Here is a 22047-nt window from a genome sequence, read left to right as displayed (position 1 = left end):
TAATTAACATTCCAAAATTTAGAATTTTGGGATGTTACAAATTATGAATCTCGTCCTCGAGATTCGAATAGGCTAGAAAGAAAAAGGTTAGGGTTGGGATTCGCCTTGTATATCCATTGTTCATCCGAGAGTCTGGTCTTCAATAATCTTACTCATTGATGAAATCCTTCACACATATGTCTTACACTCCTTTGAAAATCTGAATCCCTTATCAAAGAGCGGTCTTCAATATAGTGAAGCTTTATGGCTCACAGGTCTTGCGCCAATACTAAACAAATATCGATACTCTCATGGTGGTCATCAAGAATGGTTCCTGCAGAAAGAGTCTTGGTTTATTCTCAGCGTATCACCTACTATTAGCAACGACTGCCTTCTACAAGGGTGCAACATCATACCATTTGGTTTTGGCTTATCAACCAGTCAGAAGAGGGGCAAGAAACGCAGCAAGAAGCTGAGGGATAAGGCAGTGATGACTGTCGAAGGATCGGGTACGCCTAGTACCGGCAAGAAGGCCAAAGCTGAGGGCCCCGGCAAGGAAGCTGCCGTGTGCGCTGACTGCCGGGAAGCCGCCGCTGCCCAGAAAGCAGGGAAAGGTGATGGGCCGTACTGCAAGATTCATCAGACCAAGGGCCACAACCTTCAAGAGTGTTATCAGGTTGAGCAGCTTGTCAAGAGACAGAAAGCAGAGTATGAGAAGCGTGATAAGGAAAAGGGTCAGAATGTTGCTGGCGGTAAGGGCCAAGGTGGTGAAAATTGCCCCGACAAACCCTTTCGGAACTAAGGAAAGCCTGCCAGAGGTCGAGAGAAGGAAACTTGTGAAGATGAGAGTGATGGAGGGGATGAAGAGGAAACCAGTGAGCAAGAATTTCAGAAGGCCACAGACGCCCGTGCATTGATGGAGGTGCATCTCTGCACACTTCTCACCGCCAGCTCAAGCGGTGGGAACGAGAGGTCAATGTCGTGGAACCAACGCCAGAGGCCCGGAAGCCGCTCAAATGGTCCCGTACGCCCATCATCTTTGACGAGGAGGATCATCCTAGCCATACCACTGCGATAGGGTGTTTGCCATTGTTGGTCTCCCCAACAATTCGCAACCTCAAGGTCACAAAGATGCTGGTGGACGGCGGGGCCTGGTTGAATCTGATTTCCCTAGCAGTTATCAGCAAGCTTCAGATAGCAGAGGAAGAGCTAGAGGTTACCATCACGTTTCAAGGATTTAATCCTGGTAGGAGTCATCCTAAGGGAAAGATCATGTTGCCGGTAACGTTCGGGGGAGAACTGAACTACCGGACTGAAAGGATTGTGTTTAATGTGGTTGATCTCCCCCTGCCGTACAATTGGATTCTTGGACGCCCGGCCCTGGCTAAGTTCATGGCGGCATCCCACTATGCCTACAACACCTTGAAGATGCCTGGGCCACTGGGAGTCATCACCGTGCCATTAGATGAGAAGGATGCTATCATTTCTGTTGACAAGATGTATCGGGACGCGACAAAGGAAATAAGAGGGAAGCATGCCCCCACCGAGTGCACGACACTCGTTGATGATGTGCCGGAGTGTTCCAATAGAAAGAGATCCAAGGTCGCTACACCCCAAGTGAAGAAGGTCCCGGCAGGGCTGGCTGGCGTTGATGGTACTTTCACTATGAGCGTCACCCTCTATGACAAATAGGAAAGCGCGCTCGTTGCCTTCCGGCGGGCGAATATCGATGTGTTTGCCTGGCAACCATCTGATGTCCCCGATGTTCCCAGGGAGGTAATCCAGCACCTCCTTGCTATCTGCCCACATGCCTGACTTGTCAAGCAGAAAGTCCAGAAGCAGGCCTTGGAGAGGCAGCAGTTCATTGCATAAGAGATCAACAAACTTGAGGCAGCTGGTTTGGTCAGAGGAGTGCTACATCCCACATGGTTGGCAAATCCGGTGGTAGTCCGGAAGACTATTAAGAAGTGGAGGCTTTGCATAGATTTCATAGACCTCAACAAGGCTTGCCCAAAAGACCCGTTTCCCTTGCTGCGCATCGATCAGATTGTGGATTCTACTTCAGGTTGTGATTTGCTCTCCTTTCTGGATGCATATTCTGGGTATCACCAAATCTTCATGTCCAAGGAAGATGAAGAGAAGACGTCGTTCATCACCCCATGTGGTATGTACTACTTTGTCCGCATGCCATTCGGATTAAAGAGTGCCGGGTCCACTTTTGCAACGGCAGTCCAGAATGGTTTTGAGCCACAGCTGCACAGAAACAGGGAAGCTTATATGGATGACATCGTGGTCAAGACCAAGGATAGAGCCACCCTTATTCAGGATTTGGAGGAGACATTTGCTAATCATCGCAAGGTCAATTTGAAGCTCAACCCGGAGAAGTGTGTATTTGGTGTTCCCTCCGGCAAGTTGCTTGGGTTATTTGTGTCCCATCGTGGGATCGAAGCCAACCCCGACAAGATCAAGGCTATTGAGCAGATCCAAGCACCAAGGACAGTTAAGGATGTGAGGCGTCTGACAGGATGTGTTGCCGCGCTAAGCAGATTCATCTCCAAGTCGGCCGAGCGCGCCCTACCGTTCTTCAAAATTTGAAGACTGTAGGGCCTATGAAGTGGACCCTGGAAGCATATTCAGCTTTACAAGAATTGAAGGCCTACTTGTCCTTGTCCTCTGTGCCTACCTTGGTTGCGCCCAAACCCCAGGAGCCGTTGCTGCTTTACTTAGCATCAACCAACCAAGTGGTCAGTGCGGCCTTGGTAGCACAACGAGGAGTAGATGAGGAAGAAAGTGAGCAGGGTCCGGCAGAGTCAGAAAAGGATTAGGACAGCGAGCACGGCAGCAAGAGCAACCCCAAGGACGCGGCAAGGAAGAAAGTGGTGCAACGCCCAGTGTACTTCGTCATCTCCTTGTTACAGGGGGCTTGATCGAGGTACTCTCGCGTGCAAAATTTGATTTTTGGTCTCATCATGGCCTCAAGGAAACTGCGCCACTACTTCCAAGCCCACGAGATCACGGTTGTCACTCGTTTCCTGTTGCAAAGGATACTCCGAAACCCTGAGGCTACCAGCAGAATACTAGAGTGGGCTTTGGAGTTATCCAGCTTTGGTTTGAAGTTTGAGAGCTCATCAACTATCCAGAGCAGGGCATTGGCAGAGTTTATTGCGGAATGGACGCCAACCCCTGATGAGGAAATGACATAGATAGTTATCCCTGGCAAGGAATCACCCCAAGAATGGATTATGTATTTGATGGTGCTTTTTTCCTGCAAGGTGCAGGAGTTGGCGTGCTTCTCGTTGCCCCCTCCTGAGAGCACTTGAAGTATGTCATCCAAATGCATTTTTCCCGGGAAGAAGGAACCAACAATACAACTGAGTATGAAGGGCTCCTTGCCGGGCCGAGGATTGCAGTGGAATTGGGAATTAAGAAGCTGATCATTTGAGGAGATTCATAGCTTGTGGTGAGACAAGTCAACAAGGATTACCAAAGTCCATTGATGGAGTCATGCGTCGAGGAAGTGAGGAGACTGGAGGAGCGCCTTGACAGATTGTAAATAGGGCACGTACCCCGTGCAAAAAACAGCATAGCTGATCATCTGTCAAAGTGTGCTGCGCAGAAGCTTCCTGTGGAACCAGGGACTTTTGTTGTCCATCTCACTCAGCCCTCCGTATCCCCAGCAACAATGTCCCGGAAAATGAGAAAGTTGGACACCGGTAAGCCTCTCCCGGTAGAGCCATCCGCTCCTGGCAGAGACCCAGTCGGAAACAACTCCTCGCAGCCTACCGGACCACCCCCTCCAGGCAGGCCCATGGACCCCGCGAACAAGGCATGTGCTCCCGCAGCAGAGGAGGTGCCGCTAGTCCTCGTTGCCAAGCCCCAGGCTCCAACTTGGGCAAGGCACATTGTCCACTTCCTCCAAACCAGAGAGCTTCCCGGCGACCAAGATGAAGTTGAAAAAGTAGCCCAGAGGGCTAGTATGTATCAGTTTGTTGATGACACTCTGTAAAGAAGGAGGCCAAACGGTGTGAAATTGAAGTGTGTCTGCCGGGAAGAAGGAGAGGAACTGCTGGCTGAGATACACAGAGGCATGTGCGGCTCCCACATTGGATCAAGGGCATTAGTTGGGAAAGCATTCCAGCAAGGATTCTATTGGCCCACGGCCCTCCAAGATGCGGTCGAGCTAGTGACAAAATGTGAAGCCTACCAGTTCCATTTCAAGAAAACCCACCTGCCTGCCCAAGCTCTTCAAACAATCCCTCTATCATGGCCATTTTCGGTTTGGGGGCTCGATATCCTCGGCCCCTTCCCCGGGCAATCGGGGGCTTTGAATTCTTGTTTGTTGATATCGACAAGTTTACAAAGTGGCCGGAAGTGACTGTCGTGAGAAAGGTGGCTGCTCAGTCAGCTATCAAGTTCTTGAAAGATCTGGTGTGTCGTTTTGGAGTTCCGGCAAGGATCATTACCGATAACGGCACCCAGTTCATGAGCCGCGCCTTCATGCAATATGTACATGCCCTCGATGCAAGATCTCATTTGCCTTTGTGGCACACCCCCGGAGCAATGGACAAGCTGAGAGGACGACCGCTGAAGTGCTGCGTGGACTCAAGACAAGAACTTTTGATATGCTGCAAAAGCACGACAGGCGGTGGATCAAGGAGCTGCCGGTAATTTTCTGGTCCCTCAGAACGACACCAAACCGAGCTACCGGGCAGACTCCCTTCTCCCTGGTCTACGGGGCAGAAGCAGTTATCCCCACGGAACGCATTTACGGGTCACCTCGAGTGCTTGCCTACGATGAAGTAGCGCAAGATCAGAACTGGCGTGACGACGCTGTGCTACTCGAGGAGAACCGTCTACAGGCTGCTACGCGTGCTGCACGCTATCAGCAAGCCCTACATCGCTATCATAGCCGCAGGGTTCACGCCCGGTGTTTTCAGGAAGGTGACCTTGTCCTTAGGCACCTTCAGTCTGCCAAGGGTACAAACAAGTTGTCACCTAAGTGGGAAGGCCCTTACCGGATATTACGAGTCACCAGACCTGGCGCAGTCCGCAAGAGACCGGAGATGGCATTCAGTTGCAAAACTCATGGAATATTGAGCATCTCCGCAAGTTCTACCCGTAAGGAGTGGCTGTCGGGCCCTGCCTGGCAGCCACCCATTTGTACAGGCCTCGCCTCAGCTGCATGTAACCCCTCGTACAAAGCCGGGGCGATGACCCCATTCAAGAGAAAATAAAGAAGCACTGTGGGGGGCCCCCGACCAAGATTGTATGCATGCATGAGCATTCCAAGATCACCGCATAAGCATTTCATGAGCATTTGCATATGCATATAGATAGGATTGCATCCAGCATTCATTCTCATCCGCATGAAGCTGCAGGTTCCTCCATGAACTTAGCTTCGACAAGGAGTTGAGATTGCCCGACACTGCGATCCCCGGCAAGCCAAACAGATAAGTTTTACCTCCTGTCCGTTAGTGTTCTGTGAGCTATAACTTGTGCATAAGAAAACCTCGCCACTCTTTCGAGACTTAGGTGCTCCCGTCTATGGCTCGAACGATTGCTTCGAATAGGATGGTTTTAGTGACATCTGGTAGAAAGATGTTGGCGGGGGGCTGGTCCTTTGTCTGTTCCCCGGCAGACGTAGCTCTCCGGTAGACAAAAAAGGTACCGACAGGATAGCCTGCCAGGGAAAACTCATTTATTTACATTAAAGAGGCATCTTGCCTCCGCATGGACATAGACATGCACAGGTTCCCAGCAAGGTTCATCTTTTTCATTAATATGCTGATACAAGTACAAGCATTACAGGACACAAACACGGACTCGAGAGATTAAATTATTTGAATTAAAATTTGGCAAGTGCCTACAGGTTTAAGATTGAAAAAAGATAAGTGCCCCGTAATGCCTTTGCCCATGTCCATCTCCTACAGGAAGAGGCCGAAGAGGCCGGAGGCGGGCACATCTGGGGTTCGGCGCCTCCCCAGGATCAGGACGGCGCCGTGCCCCAGCAAGGAGGAAGAAACCAGAGGGCAGGCATGGATGGTGACGTTGCCGGAGGACCAGATGGGAGGCACGAACTCACCGACAAACATGACTCGTCAGAACGGTCGTCCCCGTTCTTGACGCGTTGTGGGTTGCCGCTGCCGTCCGCATCACTACCACCCGAAGACCTCGGCACGGCCATCACGTCGGACACCATGCTCACTGGATCTTCCCACAGAGAGCACGGTCGTCCCCGGGAGCCCTGGCGTTAGAAGTCACTACACATCCCAGGGACGTATATGAGAGCAAGGAGCCCACCTGCACGACAAGAAGATGGCGCCCATGAGGAGTCAGATTCGCCTCTACTAGCGACGAATCTCTTTCGTGACTCCTCCCCAGCACCACGAAGGGAAGAAGAATGGGCAGCGATCGACTACCACGCGCCATGCCTGCCTCGAGCCCCGACGTGGGGCCGTTCACATCCCCTCCCACTGAAGCCAAGGTCGCGGGCGGCCCGGCGAGGTGCACGCCAGGGTTGCCACCCCCAGCGTTGTCGCCGCGCCGCCCGAATCCCCCTTTCAGATCCAGGGAAAGCTTCAAGATGAAGCCAGGGGTACGACCCCAGGCTATTTTTTCTAACATAACCAGTCGAAGCAGAAGACAGAAGAGGAGGAATGCGAGGACGAGTGACTCCGCCCTCCTCCACTCCTCCCTTTTATAGGCGGGCTGAGGAGGGTAGCCGCTCCCTCAACGAGCGACCACCGTCCTCCTCCGCCAATTCAAGACGACCGGGCCCTCGCCTTGATGCTCTTCCGCGCCACGCGCCTCTGTTACCTACCCCGCGCGATGCGTGCAGCATGCGTGGCTAAGGATAAGGGCGTGGTGGGAAGAGTGAATTGGCAGTTTCTACCCCGTGCGTTAAAGTCATTCACGGGCCATTACTAGAGCGGCCCCGCCACTATTGGCTTTACACGACGCGTGGAGAAACCAGAAACTGGCCCGGAATAAGGGCTAATGAAGAAGAAAAGAAGACCTCAAGAGAGCAGCCTCTTCATCAATGCCGCCTGTGCACTTATTAGGCCCTACCCGACGACGCTCGGCAACATGTTCGGGGCAGGCCTGGGGGCTTTTGTTTGTGCAAAAAAACCTGGGCATGTTGCCCTGACTGTGCACAGGCACGGGAACAAGACTGAAGCACCAGCCCAAGTCGGAGTACAAGAAATCAAGAGATTCGAAGGACCAACATGCTGATCAGAGGGGCCATGATCAAGCCAGAGAAGCAAGATATCGTCAAGAAAAAGGCCTCCCTTGCCGGGCAGGCGAGCCCGGCAAGGTGCGAAACCACCCCTAGAAGAAGACAACCAAGGCGTCCCGGCAGGGCCTGCCGGGACTCACGGAGGCAAAATCACCTCATCAATGACTCCTTCATGACCCACATCGTCGATTAGTGCGGTGTCAAGCCGCAGAGTGACTAAGTGGTAGCCTTTCGCCACATGGCAGCCTCTCCCTACAAGAAAAACCCACAGACGACACTCGTGCCGCGACGTGTCAAGCGAGCAGGCGCGGAGATGGCAAGATAGCCCGTCAAGCCTCGCCGAGCAACCAACAATGTGACATTAAGCGGTGCATTTAATGCGCACTATCAGCCTGCGGAGTTAGGTATGATAGCACTGTTGCTATCTTATCAGTGCGTAATGAGTAGTTTGCCATTGTGGTAACCCCTTGATCTATAAAAGGAGGTCCGTGGCAATCGTAGAAAGGGTTAGTGTCGGTGTTCTGGGAACGGGGGTCCCCAGACTTGCCTGCCTGCGGCCCATGGCGTGCTATGCGAGCTGGCCTGTACGGCCCATCTTCATCAACAAAGCATTCAAGACCCTCGCGAGGGGCCAACCCTCATGAGGCGGACGACGCAAGACCTCCTCAGGAGCGGCCTCACTAGGCTGCCTCGCGAGGAGTAGAGATATCAAGGCGGGGCAAACCTCGTGAGGCTCTCGTGACGTGAGCCATGACGATCGACACCAGGCGGGCGCTAGGCGGGCGCCAGCGCGCGCAGCATCCTCGTTTCCTCTTTGGTGCTAAGGAGGCAAGCGCAGGCGCGAAGTACCGAGGCATCAGGAAAAGGTTTCCATATCGATGCAACGAGACCAAGACCAGCAGGCCAGCAGGATGGAGGTCACCGTGGAGCCCAATACGGCGTCACCACCAGAGCCTTTCGCAGGCCAAGACCACTTTTGTCAGGATAGCTTGTACTAGCTGTCCCCTTTCAAATTGGCTGCCATTGTTGGATCCCTTCCCGCTCAATATTTGGGGAGAGGACCAGGGCCTATATAAGTAGAACTAGCCACCACAGTAGGGGGCATCGAGTCCTCACCCACACAAGTTCGACGAGCACAAGAGCACCTCAACCTTAGGAGGTTGTTTTTCCCCTTGTACTGTTCTTCATCAGCCCAAGAGGCAATCCACCACCACCACACTGGAGTAGGGTATTACACCACAACGGTGGCCCGAACCAGTATAAATCTTGTGTCCCTTGTGTTGTGTGTTCGTCGAGTTCGTCCGCAAGATCTTAGTGAGCTAGGGCGTGGATCGGTAGGAGGGACAGAACTTCGCGCGCACCCCAGAGTTCGAACCTTAAGGGTTTTGCCGGAACCCTAGATCCGACATTTGGCGCGCCAGGTAGGGGTAAGCCGTAGCTCCTCTCCACCGACCCTATGCTCCGCGCCACCGCACTTCGCCCCCATGGCAGGTGCCCCGCCACCTGCTCCTCCGGCCGGTGCTGACGACGGGGCCAGGGGGCTCCAAGCCCTGGCCCACGCCCTGCGGCAGGTGCGATGGCCACCCAAGTTCAGGCCGGAGATGCCGCCACGCTACGATGACGCGGCTGACCCGTCAGCTTTCATGTTGACGTACGAGGAGGCCGTCCTTGAGGCCCGGGGCGACGACAAGGTCATGGCCAACTGGCTCCCCATGGCCCTCGCCGGCGAGCCACGCGCCTGGCTGCTCAACCTCCCTGGATCCACGGTGGCATCCTGGGGGGAACTCCGTGACCTCTTCACTGCTCGCTACGCAGTACCGGCGCACCACGCAGTCGTGGCCCTGCTCGGCGGCTCTCAAGCACCGCCTTCAGATCGCCACATCAAGTCGTTCCTCCGCCAGATTGGTGCCGTTTCCTAGCGCCAAGGGGGCTCCGCCGGGTTGGGCTGTGCCGGATTCCGACCTCACCTTCGGCTCTGAGGACCACCCTGACTCCACCGCCGGCTCGGGCATGCTCCCAATGCTCTGCACGCCCACCATCTGCGACGTGGCTGTTACCAAGACCTTCATCGACGGCGGTGCTGGCCTCAACTTGCTCTCCGTGGAGGCCTTCAGCCTTCTTCACGTGCCGCTCGAGCGGCTCAGCCTCAGCAAGCCTTTCTTAGGAGTTTGTGGTGGCACCGCCCGCTCTATGGGACATATCCGCCTTCCCATCACCTTCGGCACGCGTGACAACTACCGCACGGAGCTGGTCGACTTCGACATCGCCCCCATCGGCCTCCCGTACAATGCCATTCTCGGGTACCCGGCTCTGGCCCAGTTCATGGCAGCAACTCATCCGGCCTACAACCTCATGAAGATGCCTGGGAGCAAGGGCGTCCTCACTGTCAAAGGGGACGCCAAGTTGGCCCTGGCGGCGCTCAAGCTTGCCCTCAAAACCGCCACGGTGGTGCAGCCTGCCGACGCGGGCACCTCCGAGCCCAAGGGAGCCGTACCGACCAAGCAGAAGCAGTTGTTCACACAAGACAAGGCGGAAACCAAGCAGGTGCCAGTCAACAAGGACGGGCCCTCAGGAGCCACCTTTACCATAGGTGCCAGCCTCGACCAAGGCCAAGAGGAAGCTTTGGTGAAGTTCTTGCGCGCAAACAAGGATATATTCGCGTGGGAGCCCAATCAGCTGGTAGGAGTTCCGAGAGAGGTGATTCAGATCATTTAAGGGTATGCCCCAAATTACGCCCCGTGAAGCAGCGGGCGAGACGGCAGTCCACTGAGAAGCATGCCTTCATCGTCCAAGAGACCCGCAAGCTGGAGGTGGCGGGTGCCATTCGCGAGGTTCGGTATCCCGAATGGCTGGCGAACCCCGTCGTAGTACCGAAGAAAGGCGGGAAGGAACGGATGTGCGTCGACTTCACCAACCTCAACAAAGCCTGCCCCAAGATCTGTTCCCGCTCCCACGCATCAATCAGATCGTCGACTCCACCGCCGAGGGCGACCTGTTGTGATTCTTGGATGCGTTCTCAGGATATCACCAGATCAGGATGGCGATAGAAGATGTGGAGAAGACAGCCTTCCTGACCCCGTGTGGGGTGTACTGCTACACCTGCATGCCCTTTGGACTGCGCAACGCGGGCGCAACCTTTCAGCGACTGATGCACATCGCCTTGGGGCGGCAACTCGGGAGAAACACACAGGCCTATGTCGATGACATTGTGGTGAAGTCTCGGGAGGCAAGGACCTTGATTCAAGACCTGGAGGAGACCTTCGCGAGCCTGCGCCAAGTGAACTTGCGGCTTAACCCGGAGAAGTGCGTGCTCAGCGTCCCTTCCGGCAAGCTGCTGGGCTTCCTCGTGTCCCACAGGGGGATCGAGGCGAACCCAGAGAAGATCAAGGCCATCGAGGACATGAGCCTGCCGCAGACCCTTAGGGAGATGCAGAAGCTGGCTGGCCGGGTAACTGCGTTGGGACGCTTCATCTCCAAGCTAGGGGAACGCGCCCTACCCTTCTTCAGGCTGATGACGAAGAAGGGCCCATTCGAGTGGACCCAGGAGGCCGACCGAGCTTTTCAAGACCTCAAGAGATACCTGACCAGCCCTCCGGTGATGGTAGCGCCACGACCCCTCGAGCCCCTAGTACTCTACCTCGCTGCAACCCCGTACTCCGCCAACGCAGCACTGGAGGTGGTTTGGGAGGAGCACCAAGCCAAGGGCACGCTGCGCTGGGCTACAACTGATGCAATGCAAGATCAGGAAGGCGCCGCAAGAGCCGTGGCAGCACCGACAGAAGACCAAGCTCAACAGGACGATGCCGCCAAAATTCCCGCAAACAATCAGGCGTCAGGAGCCCTGTCACCTCATGAGGCGTCTCAACTTCTGCAAGACGCGAGCCCAGACACCGCGCCAGCACTCGTCTAACACCCGGTGTATTTCATCAGCACCATGTTGCGAGATGCGAGGGCGCGATATCCCATGCCTCGGAAGCTTCTGCTCGCACTCTTGGTGGCCTCGTGCAAGCTGCGGCACTACTTCCAGGTGGACCCCATCAAGGTTGTCTCAGCCTACCTATTGGAGAGGGTGCTCAGGAGCCCCAATTCTGCCGGAAGGGTCGCCGAGTGGAACATCAAGCTGCAAGCATTCCAGTTGGAGTTCAGCACTACCAGGGTCATCAAGGGAGCCGCGCTCGCTGATTTTGCGGCAGAATGGACGGACGTCCCGACACTTGAAATAGGCGAGGACCGGTCCACCTCGTCAGGAAGTGAGGCACCAGACGGTTGGGTCATGTACTTCGATGGCGCCTTTGCGCACCAGGGCGTAGTGGCTGGAGCAGTACTCATCTCGCCCACTCAAGATAAGCTCTACTACACTGTGCAGCTTTGCTTTCAGCAGGGCGAGAAGGTCTCCAACAACATCGCGGAATACGAAGGCCTCATAGCTGGCCTGAAGGCCGCGACAGCTCTGGGGGTGAAGCGCCTTACCGTTAGAGGTGACTCGCAGCTCCTCGTCAACTTCTCCAACAAAGTATACGAGCCAAAGGACGAGCATATGGAGGCATACCTTGCGGAGGTGCGCAAGATGGAGAAGCAGTTCTTGGGCCTGGAGCTGCAGCACGTGCCCCGGGGCACCAACAAGGAAGCTGACGACATTGCCAGGAGAGCATCCAAGCGGCAGCCACAAGAGCCCGGTGTCTTTGGGGAACGGCTCTTCAAGCCATCGGCGACACCGCCACTTTCAAGCACAGCTCAACCTCGGGAGGAGCCCCCACAGCCTGCTACCACAGGAGCCCTGGCCTGTGGCCCGACCTCAAGAGCTTGCTTGCTCTTGGCACTCGAACCTCAGGAGGGATGCTGGACCAAGGAATTCAAGGAATATCTGCTGCAAGGGGCGCTGCCAGAGAAAGAGGAGGATGCAGAGCATGTGGTTCAGCAAGCCACGGCGTACTGCATCCAGGATGGTGAGCTGTACAGGAAGCGGCCAAACAATGTTTCCCTGCGCTGCATTTCCAAGGACCAGGGGAAGGAGCTGCTAACTGACATACACGGTGGGGACTGCGGGCACCACTCGTCATCACGGACCCTCGTTGGCAAAGTATTCCGCAGCGGGTTCTACTGGCCCACTGCGCTCAAAGACGCAGCTGAGCTGGTGAAGTCCTGCGAAGCCTGCCAGTTCCACGCCAAGCAAATTCATCAGCCGGCTCAGGGCCTCCAGACCATTCCGCTCACATGGCCGTTCGCGGTCTGGGGGCTGGACATCTTGGGCCCATTCCCTCGAGCGCCTGGGGGCTACGGCTACCTCTACGTCGCCATCGACAAGTTCACCAAGTGGGCGGAAGTGGAAGCTGTCCGTACCATCCCAGCCGGCTCTGCTGTCAAGTTCATCAAGGGCCTCGTGAGCCACTTCGGGGTCCCCAACCGCATCATCACAGATAACGGCTCGCAGTTCACTAGTAACCTCTTCAAAACCTACTGTGCTAACCTTGGAACGTAGATCTGCTACCCTTCGGTGGCGCACCCCAGGAGCAATGGTCAGGCCGAATGCGCCAACGCGGAGGTCCTGAGGGGCCTCAAGACCTGGACCTTCAAGAAGAAGCTCGAGGCCTGTGGCAGGGGCTGGCATGATGAGCTCCAGTCCATGCTGTGGTCTATCCGCACCACCGCCACCAAACCAACAGGCGAGACCCCATTCTTCCTTGTCTACCGAGCTGAAGCAGTCCTTCCTCACGAGGTTAAGCATCGCTCCGCACGGGTCCCGGCGTTCGATGAAACGCAGCAGGACGCCACGCGGGGGATGGACCTTGTGCTGGGGGAGGAGCGTCGTCACGAAGCTGCACTGAGGGAGGCAAGGTACCAGCAGGCGTTGCGGCGATACCACTGCCGCAGCATCCGCTCCAGGACGCTCGAGGTGGGCGACCTCGTCCTGAGGCGGGTCCTCTCCAGGGAAGGGCTGCACAAGCTTTCACCTATGTGGGAGGGCCCGTTCAGGGTCCCCCATGTCTCCAGGCCTAGCGCCGCGCGCCTGGAGACGCAGGACGGGATACCTATCCAGAAAGCCTGGAACATCCAGCACCTCCGGAAGTTCTACCCATGAAGCAAGGCCCAAAGCCTGTGAAGAAAGGCCCAGAGCCTGTGAAGAAAGGCCCAGAGCCTGTGAAGAAGGCCCGGTGCCTGTGAAGAATCGCCGCCCGTGACACTCTCACGTAATAATGAGTGGGGTTGTACATGCCCCGGAATCTCAGGAGGGCCGGCCTCAGGCCCTAGGCCTCCCTCCCACGCCTAGTGGCAGCACTTAGCTCCGCGCTGGTGAGAAGACTTGAAGACTAGATTAGGTGCCGGACGCGACTTTTCATTTGCTTTCCGTAGTTGGCTCATTTTTCCATAATCGAAGTTTGCTGTTGGTGTTCCTTGCTGATTCGATTCCCTCGCCTCTTACCGCATTTTTCGGCTCTGGTTCACCCGTGTTCTCTCTCTCGCATACCTCGCGAGGGGGGCTAGGCAGGTGCCATCGCGAGCGTTTTTCTTCTCTCTGCCTTCTCGCGAGCCACCCTCGTTTGAGCTCGAAAGCTGGCGCATCTCTCCTAATCCATGCCCCACGGGTACCGTGATACAAAGCGCCGGGTCAAGGCTTGGGTGAGCGACAAATCTCCTGGCAAACCCCCTAACGAATTTTTTCTGTTCTCGAGCAATCGCAGACCACAAGGTCAAGATGGACACAAGGAAATAAACGCCTCGTAAGGAGGACGGCGCCCCGAATGCACCAGGCTAAGTTATCTTTGCGCAAAATAGCCACACAACACCGAAAAAACACGCGTAGCATAATGGTTAATAAGTTATGGTTCGATACACGCCCCTCCGGGCCCATGCTGGCTTCATTTCGATGCAGGAAGGAAAAGGGAAACATAACAAAAGCGGCGCTCGCCCCTGCAGAAGCCGACGGGGGCAGGGCCTTGGCGACGTCCCGGGTCTAGTCGGACCCCTCCTCGCGCTTCACTGATGCGATGCGACGAGACAACCCGCTACCACCTTCGAAGTGGGTACGGCGGCGTGGCGGTCGATCAAGGCCGCCGCTGCTGGAACTGTTGCCAAGGGAGGAGCCACCATAGCCAGACAAGGCACGGCCGGCGGGTTCGTCCTCCTCCTCGCCCCGACCATCGCCAAGGCCGAGCACCTCCTCGCCGTCGTTTACCTCGGGGCAGCATCCGGCGCGGCGACCGTCTTCCCCGAATACCCTCACAAAGAGGGTCGCGTCGCTGTCGAACTTGAAGTGGAGGGTGCACCGCCTGCCCAGGCCGTGCGCGCGGGCGAACGTCTGCCAACCGCGGGCCAGAGCAATGTTGCCCATGATAGAGACCTTGACCGCGACCCAAGAAGCCCGGCTGCAGCAACCGTCTGCCTGCAGCCAGAGCCCGCCTGGACCGGAGGCCGGCAACTCGTCGGCGAAGAAGTGGGGGAGCTGGAGCCAGCTGCCGGCCGGATCCTCCGACCAGACAACGAACTCCGGCAGCACCTCTGACGCATGGAACCGTGGTTGGGGAGGTCGCACAACCACGGCGCGTCTTCTCTCGTCGACAGGACTACCGCGACCAGAGCGACTCCTTCCGCGCACTGCAGCGCTGTCTCGAGAGCCGGGGGCCACGGTGGGGGTCGCGGCATACTTGCGGGGACGGCCACGTCCTCGCTTGGGTGCCGGGGAGCCGGGTCCCTCCAGAGGGGCCTTGCCCTTCTCCGTGGCGGAGAACCTCTTCGGCGGCGCCATTGCTGCTAGTGGTGGAGCAACGAGGAAGAAGGAAGTGAATCAAGAAGAGATGGGCGACGGGGGCTCCGCCCCCTCCCCATTTATAGCGGAAGAAGGCCAACCGGCGCCTCCCACGATCACAGGTAATGATGATTTTCCTTGTGTGTCGCAGGGACTTGTCAAATCGAGCAGTTGCCGAGGCAGCGTGAGCAAGTGGTGACGCCCACGTCCAATCAACCGCCACGCATCAACCGGGGCCGCAGGCTTTTGGGGCCCACAGCGCTCCGCGCTTGAGCTTTGGCTTCGCCTCGAAGCCAAGCCCGAGCGCGCCTTGGGCTCGGGGGCTACTGTCGGCATTCTGGGAATGGGGGTCCCCAGACTTGCCTGCCTGCAGCCCACGGCGTGGCTATGCGAGCTGGCCTGTACGACCCATCTTCATCAACAAAGCATTCAAGACCCTCGCGAGGGGCCAAGCCTCGTGAGGCGGACGACGCAAGACCTCCTCAGGAGCGGCCTCGCTAGGCTGCCTCGCGAGGAGCATAGATATCAAGGCGGGGCAAACCTCCCGAGGCTCTCGTGACGTGAGCCATGACGATCGACACCAGGCGGGCGCCAGGCGGGCGCCAGCGCGCGCAGCGTCCTCGTTTCCTCTTTGGTGCTAAGGAGGCAAGCACGGAGTACCGAGGCGTCAGGCAAAGGTTTGCATACCGGTGCAATGAGACCAAGACCAGCAAGCCAGCAGGACAGAGGTCACCGTGGAGCCCAAGACGGCGTCACCACCAGAGCCTTTCGTAGGTGAAGAACGCTTTTGTCAGGATAGCTTGTACTAGCTGTCCCCTTTTAAATTGGCCGCCATTGTTGGCTCCCTTCCTGCTCAGTATTTGGGGAGAGGACCAGGGCCTATATAAGTAGAAGTAGCCACCATAGTAGGGGGCATCGAGTCCTCACCCACACAAGTTCGACGAGCACAACAACACCTCAACCTCAGGAGGTTGTTCTTCCCCTTGTACTATTGTTCATCAGCCCAAGAGGCAATCCACCACCACCACACTGGAGTAGGGTATTACACCACAACGGTGGCCTGAACCAGTATAAATCTTGTGTCCCTTGTGTTGTGAGTTCGTCGAGTTCGTCCGCAAGATCTTAGTGAGCTAGGGCGTGGATCGGTAGGAGGGAAAGAACTTCGCACACACCTCAGAGTTCGAACCTTAAGGGTTTTGCCGGAACCCCAGATCCGACAGTTAGGAGGTTGGATAGCTCACACCCCCGTACGCGTGTAACCACTGCCGCCCTGAGGCAACCCTTGCCGGGCGAGTGTACTATGCTCCACCACCACCTTTCCACCATCAATCCACCAAAGCAGGAGTAGGGTTTTACGCCTCGCGGTGGCCTGAACCTGGGTAAAATTGCCTGCGTGATCTCTACCGTGCTGCCCCACGCCCGTCTGATCTTTGTGCAACGCGACTCCCCCCTGCCGAACCAGCAAGGGGCCTCCTGGTCCCATAGGTGGCCGTGGTTTTCCGCGACAGTTGGAATTGTTTCAAATTTGAAAATCCAAATAGAGAATATTCAGTTATTCACCAATATTATTCTTTGAGGAAGTCATGTGATCCTCTCTCATATTTGAATCGGAAATATCATGAATATTCTCAAACCCAAAATAAGAACCAAATGAATACTTGGGAAAGTCCTTTTATTCCCTCTCATTTATTATTCATTTAAATACTTCAAAAGTTTCAAATCCTAACCAGAATTAACTACCAACAAGCAACACAAGAATTTTTATAATTATTCCTATTTAAATAATTAACATTCAAAAATTTAGAATTTTGGGATGTTACCCCACCAGATCTTTATATCCAAGGAAGACGAAGAGAAGACCGCATTCATAGCCCCGTGTGGCACATACTACTTTGTACGGATGCCCTTCGGGTTGAAGAGCATTGGCTCCACTTTTGCAAGAGCAGTACAGGTTGGCTTTGAGTCTCAGCTGCACAGGATCATTGAAGGTTACATGGATGATATTGTGGTCAAAACCAAGGACAAAACAACCCTCATTCAGGATTTGGAAGAGACGTTTGCTAATCTGCGCATGATCAACTTGAATGAACGCGGAGAAGTGTGTGTTTGGCATTCCTTCCGGCAAGCTACTTGGGTTCTTTGCATCCCATCGGGGGATAGAGGCCAACCCCGACAAGATCAAGGCTATCGAGCAGATTCAAGCACCCAAGACATTTAAGGATGTGAGGAGTTTGACTGGATGTGTTGCCGCACTTAGCAGATTCATTCCATGTCTACGGAGCGCGCCTTGCCATTTTTCAAAATCTTGAAGAAGGCATGACCTATGGAGTGGACCCCGGAGGCAGACGCTGCGCTGCAAGATTTGAAGGCCTATCTTTCCTCTGTGCCACCTTGGTCTCTCCCAAACCACAAGATTCGTTGCTGCTATACTTAGCGGCAACTAATCAAGTGGTTAGTGCAGCACTGGTGGCACAGCGGGAAGTGGATAAAGCGGCAGCCACATCCATTGTCCCCTCCACAGAAGAAAATGAACACACCCCGGCAAGGTCAGATGTAGTTCAAGACATAGAAGAGCAAGGCAGCGAAGGCAGTCCTAAGGTTGCAGCGCCCAGTGTACTTCATCAGCTCCCTATTGCAGGGGGCTCGATCCAGGTACTCTGGTGTGCAAAAGTTGATTTTTCGCCTTGTCATGGCCTCAATGAAACCGCGCCACTACTTCAAAGCCCACGAGATCATGATTGTCACCCGTTTTCCTCTCCAACGGATACTCTGAAACCCTGAGGCCATCGGTAGGATTGTGGAGTGGGCCTTGGAGTTATCCAGCTTTGGTATGCAGTTTGAGAGCAGATCAACTATTCAGAGCAGAGCGTTCGCAGAATTTATTGCATAGTGGACACCAACTCCTGATGAGGAAGTGTTGGAGATAGTTATTCTCGGCAAGGAAGTGCCACAAGAATGGATCATGTATTTCAATGGTGCCTTCTCCCTACAAGGTGCAGGGGATGGCGTGCTTCTCGTTGCTTCCACTGGGGAACACCTTAAGTACGTCATCCAGATGCATTTTCCCCGGGAGAAGGCTACCAACAATACTGCAAAGTACGAAGGGCTCCTTGCCAGGCTTAGGATTACAATAGAATTGGGAATCAAGAAGCTGATCATCCATGGGGACTCGCAAGTTGTGGTGAGACAAGTCAACAAGGATTACCAAAGTCCATTGATGGAGGCATACGTTGAGGAAGTGAGGAAGTTGGAGGAGCGCTTTGACGGATTGCAAAAAGAGCACGTGCGCCGTGCGGAAAACAGCATTGCTGATCATATGTCAAAGTGCGCTGCGCAAAATCTCCCTGTGGAACTAGGAACTTTTGTTCTCCATCTGACTCAACCCTCCGTATCCCCGGAAACAATGGCCAGGAAAAGGAGGAAACTGGACTCCGGCAAGCCTCTCCCGGTAGAACCTCCCGGGTCTCCCGGCAGAGAGCTTGCCGGGAACAACTCCCCTTCGATCGCTAAGCTACACCCTCCTACCAGACCAGCACTCCCTACAGCTGAGGAATGCGCTCCCATGAATGAGGGGGTGCCGCTAGTCCTCGTTGCCGAGCCTTACGCTCCAAATTTGGCACGGCACATAGTCCGTTTCCTCCAAACTGGAGAACTTCCTGAAGAGCAAGAAGAAGCTGAAAGAGTAGCCCGGAGGGCCAATATGTATCAGTTCGTCGATGACACGCTGACAAAGATACACAAGGGTATGTGCGGCTCACACATCGGATCGAGGGCTCTGGTTGGAAAAGCCTTCCGGCAAGGATTTTACAGCCCCACAGCCCTCCAGGATGCAGTTTAGTTGGTCACCAAATGTGAAGCCTGCCAGTTCCATTCCAAAAATATCCATCTGCCTGCCCAAGCTCTTCAGACAATCCCTTTGTCATGGCCATTTTCAGTCTGGGGGCTTGACATCTTGGGCCCCTTCCCCCATGCTACCGGGGGCTTTGAATTCTTGTTCGTTGCAATCGACAAGTTTACAAAGTGGTCGGGTGTAGAGCCCGTGAGAAATGTGACTGCTCAGTCAGCTACCATGTTCTGGAAAGGATTGGTGTGCCGCTTCAGAATACCTGCTTGAATCATCACTGACAACGACACCCAATTCAGGACCCACGCCTTCATGCAATAGGTTCATGCCCTCGGAAGCAAGGTCTCATTCGCGTCTGTTGCTCATCCAAGGCGCAATGGGCAAGCTGAGAGGGCGAACGTTGAAGTGTTGCAGGGACTCAAGACAAGGACATTTGATAAGCTGCAGAAGTGTGGCAGGCGATGGATCGACGAGCTTCCAGTGGTTCTTGGGTCCCTCATAACGACACCAAATCGAGCTACCAGGAAGACTCCCTTCTCCCTAGTCTAAGGGGCAGAAGCAGTTATCCCGATGGAAATCATTTGCGGGTCGCCACGAGTGCTTGCCTACGATGAAGTAGAGTAGGAACAGCTCCGGCGTGACGATGCCATGCTACTCGAGGAGAACCGTCTCTGTGCTGCTACGTGTGTCGCACGCTACCAACAAGCCCTACGTCGTTATCACAGTCGCAGGGTTCATGCCCGGAGTTTTGAGGAAGGTGGCCTTGTCCTTAGGCGTGTTTTGTCTGCTAAGGGTACAAACAAGTTGACGCCAAAGTGGGAAGGCGCTTACCGGGTAGTACGAGTCACTAGACCTGGCGCAGTCCGTCTGCAGACCGGAGATGGCATTCAATTGCAAAACTCATGTAATATTGAGTATCTCCGTAAGTTCTACCCGTAAGGCGCGGCTGTCAGGCCCTGCCCGGCAGCCACCCTTGTGTACAGGCCTTGCCGATGTCACATGTAACCCCTAGTACAAAGCCAGGTGCAGACCCTGAGCAACAAAGAAATAATGAAGCGCTGGGGGCCCTGACAAATTGCATGCATGCATAAGCATATCATGAGCATGGCATGTTCATGTAGATAAGATCGCGTGTGGCATCATTTTCATCTGTACCAAACTGTAGGCTCCTACCGTTGACTCGATCCCAAAGATGAGAAGAGAAGACAGGCCTACATTGCGATCCCCGGCAAGCCAAACAGATAAGTTCTCTCTCTTATCCATACATGCTCTTTAAGCAAAAACTTGTGCATAAGAAAACTTTGCCACTTCCGAAACTTAGGTGCTCCCATCCATCGACTCGAACGTTGCTTTGGTTGGGATGGTTGTAGTGGCATTTGGCCAGGAGGTTTGGTGGGGGGGGGTTGGTCCCTCTTTACGATTTGTGCCCGGCAGGCCTAGCTCCACGGCAGCAAACTGAGGGTACCAGCATGATAGATGTCGGCGTGCAGGAAACAGGGGTACCCAGACTTGCCTGCCTTCGGCCCACGACGTGGCTTCGTCAACGGCCCAGTACGGCCCAGCTTCCGGAACAACTACCCAAGACCCTCGTGAGGGGCCAAGCCTCGCAAGGCGGACGACACCAAGACCTCCCTGGGGGGCGGCCTCACTAGGCTGGCTCCTGAGGAGCAGAGATATCTATGCAAGGTGCACCTCGTGAGGTTCATATGACGTGAGCCGTGACGACCAAGGCCAGGCGGGCGCTAGCGGGCGCAGCGTACCAGTTTCCTCTTTGGTGCTAAGGAAGCAAGTGCAGGCGCGGGGTCCTGAGGAATCAAGCAAAGGTTTCCATATCGGTGCAACAAGACCGAGACCGCCAGGACGGAGGTCATCGCGGAGCCCACTGCAGCGTCACCACCAGAGGCTTTTGCAGGCGAAGACCACTTTTGTCAGGCTAACTTGTACTAGTTGTCCCCCTTCAAATTTGGCCATTGTGGGATCCCTTCCCGCCTACATTTGGGGAGAGGACCAAGGCCACTATAAATAGGACTTAGCCACCACCATAGAAAGGGGACGGATCATTCAGATCATTCTCTCATCCACAAGCTCATCGAGCTCAAGAACACCTCACCTCTTGAGGCTATTGAACCCCTGTACAAGTTCATCCTCAGCCCTTCTAGGCAATCCACCACAAAGTTGGAGTAGGGTATTACACCGTAAGGTGGCCCAAACTAGGATAAACTGCTGTGTCTCTTGTTCGTGGAGTTCGTTGAGCTAGGCTGTGGATTCGGTGAGCAGACAGACTGGGGAGGACGAGTTCTTCGCATGCACCCCAGAGTTCGAACCCTCAAGGGTCTGCGGAACCCTGAATCGACATTTGGCATGCCAGGTAGGGGTGCGTCGAAGCTTCACCTCTCCGTCCGCTTAGCTTCTCCGTCCGCTTTGCTTCTCCGTCCGCTTCGCTTCGTCGACTAGCTCCCAGGGCGAGCACCGCTCGTCCGGCCGGACCGACGAGCACGCACGGAGGCGCTGCGGGCCTCCGGGCTTTCACCCCCGCCTTGAGGCAGGTACAGTGGCTGCTCAAGTTCAGGCCGGAGATGCCACCTCGCTACGACGATGCGGCGGATCCGGCAGGTTTCCTCCAGGCCTACGAGGAGGCAGTTTGGGCGGCCGGCGGCGACGACAAGGTCATGGCCAACTGGTTTCCCATGGCCCTCACTGGCGTACCGCGCGCCTGGCTTCTCAACCTGCCAGGATCTTATGTGGCCTCCTGGGAGGAGCTGCGCGGCCTCTTCGTCGCGCGCTTCGCGGCACCGGTGCCCCACATCGTTATAGCCCTCCTCGGCGGTTCACATGCGTCGCCCTCGGATCGCCATGTCAAGAAGTTCTTCCGCCAAGTGGGTGCCGCCCGCGTGCAGCAGGGAGCTCCTCCAGGATGGGCGGCGCCGAGAGCCGACCTCACTTTCGACTCAAGGGACCACCCTGCGACCACCGCGGGCGCAGGCGTACTCCCGATGCTTTGCAACCCCACCATCTGCAACATGCGGCAACCAAGACCATCATCGACGGCGGGGCCGGCCTCAACATGCTCTCCGTGAAAGCTTTCGGCCTGCTTCATGTGCCACATGGCCGGCTCCGCCCCACCAAGCCATTCTCCGGGGTTGTCGACGGCTCCACCAGCCCCCTGGGGCATATCCGCCTCCCCGTCACCTTCGGCACCCACGACAACTATCGCACCGAGCTCATCGACTTCGACATTGCCCG

The sequence above is a fragment of the Aegilops tauschii genome, chromosome 4, assembly GCF_002575655.3.
Source record: "Aegilops tauschii subsp. strangulata cultivar AL8/78 chromosome 4, Aet v6.0, whole genome shotgun sequence".
Lineage (NCBI taxonomy): Eukaryota > Viridiplantae > Streptophyta > Magnoliopsida > Poales > Poaceae > Aegilops > Aegilops tauschii.
This window is presented reverse-complemented; position numbering follows the sequence as displayed.